The sequence below is a fragment of the Ammospiza caudacuta genome, chromosome 1 (genome assembly GCF_027887145.1).
Source record: "Ammospiza caudacuta isolate bAmmCau1 chromosome 1, bAmmCau1.pri, whole genome shotgun sequence".
In the NCBI taxonomy this organism is placed as follows: Eukaryota; Metazoa; Chordata; class Aves; order Passeriformes; family Passerellidae; genus Ammospiza; species Ammospiza caudacuta.
In genome coordinates, this window is record NC_080593.1 from 68,917,821 (window position 1) to 68,922,403 (window position 4,583).

Consider the following 4,583-nt stretch of genomic DNA (forward strand, 5'->3'; position numbering starts at 1 on the left):
GCAAAAATTGAGCAGATCTCATTAAGAGCTCCTGTGAACGCTGGTTTGTCTCCTGTGCTATCACCCAGTAGAAGCAGCTGACAGGAATTCCAGGGATGGGGGTTGCTGTATGACCTCTTTCTGCCTGCATAAATTTTAGACATGTTGATTCCCCACAGTTATAATCAGTGGTGAGAAAGAATAATGTCAGCTTGACAGGTCTAAGTGGGAGATTCTCACTTGAATTTTTAATAACTACCACATACAATAACTTTTTGTAATTTTAAAAAGTACTATGGAAATTAAGGGGGAAAAACCCTGAGAATTCAATATTCATATAATTATTTCTCTGAACTATAGAAAGTAACAAAGAGATAAATCTTAGTACAATTTTTTTTTTTAAAAAAAGTAATGTTATCTCTTCTGATTTCAGCAGGCATCACAAAATACGGAAGGGTACAAAATCACCAACTATTAAAAGAAGATTTTAGACCTTTTGACAATTTCTGAAAGCAAAAAAATTGACCTTATCTGCTAGCCCCAGAAAAGTTTCAGAAGAAAACAGCAAGCAAAAATAACAAGTTACTTTTTTGGGGTGCACTGAAATAGTGGGTTACTTATCAAAACTATTGCATCAACCTGAACCTGAAGAGAACTAAGAAGGACACAGTCCTTGGCATGTGATAGCAACTGCAAGGTATTAACACCTACAGCAATGTCCACAGAAAAACAGCTGAGAAAAAAATAAGGTCTCTAAACATTTTGCTAACATGTAAAATTCCAAGAAAACTCAGGGAGCAAGTGATCCTCCTGATTTTCCCAACAAAATTTCCTTCTACAATACAAGCAAGCTCTCCATCCTAGTCAGATTATATTGCAGCCAGCTTTTTCCTGACACAAGAAGTGCCATCCAAAAGTGAGAAACAGGAAGAAGAAAACAGGTTAGGATTGTACATGTGACACTGCTACTAAAAGTGCTTTGCTGAATTCATCTCTCATAGAAGGTACTGAGTAAATAATGAAGAGGTAGTCCAGCTAATTATTGAACCCTTGGCCATGACAAAAGCCATTATTGATAAGCAAAAATAATAAGTCTCTACATAAAGTTATTTGCCTTTTGCTGATATCTTCAAAGGGGAAACACATCTGGGAGATTCATTTAAGAAGTTCAAAATGGAAATGTAAGGTAAATATTATATATAGATCACACACTAGGAATGCTCACCCTTTTTGTAACACTCGTTATGAAATTGAAGGCAGATTTCCTCCTAACAGTTTTACATGTAATTTTTAAGGGAAAACCCTCTTTTAAATGCAGGATACAATTCTTGTACATGACTGCAATCATATTCCCAGGGGCAACATGAACTCTGAGTGAACACCAGTCTTAGAATTAGCATCCAACATAACAGATGTCAAAGCTCAATGCCACAATAGTGGCAAATATTGTCAACACTTACTTTACTGGGAATAACGACACTTTACTTACTGGGAATAAACACATGGAGCAGTCCAAGAAAAAAAAAAATCTCTGCAGCTGGTTTCAGGTTTTCGTAGAGACTTTTCTTTCAAATTATAACTTGTTTAATGTGGGTAGAATACTTAGCATAAGAGAATGCAGCATAATTGGCTTCCAGGTGCAGCTGTAACATTGGAGTCAGTATTGGCTCGGTTTGTTGCTGAAGCTGGTCAAGGCACCGCAATTGTTTTCAGGTACAATTTTAATTAACACCTTTCTGTGCCTCCACAGGCACATACAAACCCAGTAAGAGCACCACACAGGTTAATTAATTAGTAACACCAAGAACAGTTAACTCAGATGGAAAAGCAGCACTTAAAGTACATAGTCACTGTGTAGAAGACACAAAGTGCTATATAGGAAACCTCCTACAGCATGCCAGTATTCTTTCACTTTCCTGAAGAAAAAATAACTAGCTGCTTTCCCTCAAAAAAAAAACAAACAAACAAACAAAAAAAAAAAAAAAAGAAAAAAACTCCTCTAAAACAACCAAATCACAACTAGGATAAAGACATCACCACCTGGTGAAAGACCGTTACAGAAAAGGTAGTATTACACCATTGAGTGGATATTATCTGACTAGAAATACTTTTACCAGTAGCAATGAATGTTTTCCAGTGTTCATATTTATATGCCACTTTTAGTCAACACTTAACAGCATTTCAATAACATTGTAAGCATGTTAAAATAAGATTAAGTTGAGCTAGAATGGTTTCTTCTGATATTTTTTTAGTGTAATTTGGTTCAAAATCAAATGAGTGAAATTGAAAAATGAAAGCCTCAAGACTACATTTACCATTGTCATGACAGCAAGCTGCATATGCCCAAATGACAAATTAAAGTTACCTCAAATATAGAATGTATCTTAACACTACTCTTGTTCGTTTTACCTTGTATGCAAATTACTGAATAAACTGTGGGAGAAAAGAGAAAGGATAGAGGGAGTCTGGTTTGGGCCTTGGCATTTTTATTTTCAGTGAATGTTTTGATTGTAGGGTTTGGGAAAGCTCTCCCTTTTAACATCCCTTGCATTGTATTTAACAAAAAGTCTACTGAGATAAAGGCAATGTATCAGTATCATATTCATTGCCTATCATGCTTTGGGAAACTTTCAAGTAAACCAGCAAATATATGACTCAAAACCAGCTATTCTAGAGTAACATGGAATTTTGAGATTTCCATAGCACCTTTGTTTCAGTATTATGCTTTATCCTTGGTCTTTCCAGAGATATGTTGGCCTACTTCCCAGAGAATCACAGAATATTCTGAGTTGGAAGGGATCCACTGTTGTCCAGAAAGAACTAGACTTGTTACCTGGTGTGCAATAAGCCAATAATTTCACACTCTGGAGTGACATTGATAACTTTTTCCAGAGTTGCACCAGCCTGGTTGCTCAGTGGTATTCCACAAGTCAAGCACACCACCTATCAAAACCTTTCACTATTTATACATTTTAGCAAACAAAGGCATTAACGTTCACTATCTACAAGTTACATAGTTCTCTTATTAAGTCGTATTCTATCATTTATTGGTCTCTCACTTCTCACGCTAATTAATCCACATGCTCAGTCTTTCTCTGCTTAGGAGTCAGGGGGTTTCTCGGGTCGGTGGTCTCCGTGTGCCAGAATTGCCTTTTATCCACACAGAGGTAATTCAGCACAATTTATTAAGTTTCATCCTTATCTTTAGAGTTCTGCCAAATGTCCTTGTGGCCTGTAAATTCTGCATTCTTTGTGCCCACTCTTATTGCTACAACCTTCTTCCCAGGCTCTGCCCAGGTCTGAGAACATTGTAGCACGTCAAGGCCTAAACCTCAACAAGGCACTTCTACCAACAAGTAATTTGTCTTTCTAACACCCGGACATCACACAGAGCTTGTTTGCTGGCTGCTGTTTGACAGCTTACATCCTCAAATCCCACCTTTTCCAATGCCATGAGGACTGTCAAAGTCCAATCCCTGGCTCTGTGCAGGACGGACCACGGACCACCCGATGCACCGGGAGCGCTGTCAAAGGCTCGGTGCCGCCGGCCCTTCCCAGGAGCGGGACGCCGCGCTGGGAGCTGTTATAAATGAGAAGCTTGACAAGGCCAATATTCAAGCAGCAATCAATTTATTAATTCATATGGTAAAGTATGAGCAATACAGCGCTGGGTACAGTGGGGGAAGTTTTCCTTCCAACTGCACACCGATGGTTGAGGCTTACAGGTATTTATAGGGGTACTCATCAGCTTTCTCAGCAGTTTCTATTCCCAATTTTTACTCACCAGCAGTTGCTATTCCCAATTTTTATGTCACAATTCTATACACTGTTGTGATTTAGTTTTTCTCAGGATGTATCCCAGAAAGGAGTATCCCCAGATGGTCCACAGGTGGTCCAGTTTCTGAAAGAAGGAAGAAGCATCCCATCTGGTGAAGTCCAGCTCTCCGGATGTGGCTCCACCTTTTAATTGCAAGGAATATAAATCTCATACCAGTGATGTCCAGCTTCTCTTGGTCGAAACTATTAATCCTTGAGTTGATGTTCATCTCCCTTTCTCAAGCTGCTTTTCACTGTTTTGTTAAGGCGTGAGATAAGCATGTTTCCTTTTTACATTTTTTAAAGGTGTAGTTTCAAGAATACAAGCAATATTCTAAAATTATACTTCAAAAGGTTATTATTGCAAAACTCTTTAAGACTTACTACAAGCAGAAAGTTCCTGTCAAACAGCAACATCCTTAACGCTTTAATTCAAATGTTCCTAAATCAACTTAAGACTTATAAAGGTTAACTGTGAACAAACGATAGGTTCAAAGGCCTTCTTCCATGCTTTACTTTCCCCAGTTATTATTAGAATTCGTCTTTATAACTGCCCCATGGTCGGTTTCCACACATACCGCAATCACAAATACACGCATTGCCTGTGTGTACCTGACACGAAACACAGCTTTGTATTTCACAGAGCGCTGTCCGAAGGCTCCCGGGCGCCGCCGGCCCTCCCCGGGAGCGCAGGAAGCGCCGCCCCCGCCGGGGGCTCACGTGGCCGCCGCGCCTCCTGCCCGGCCGAGCCACGTCCGCGGAGGCGGAGCGGGGCGGGCGCGGCCCCG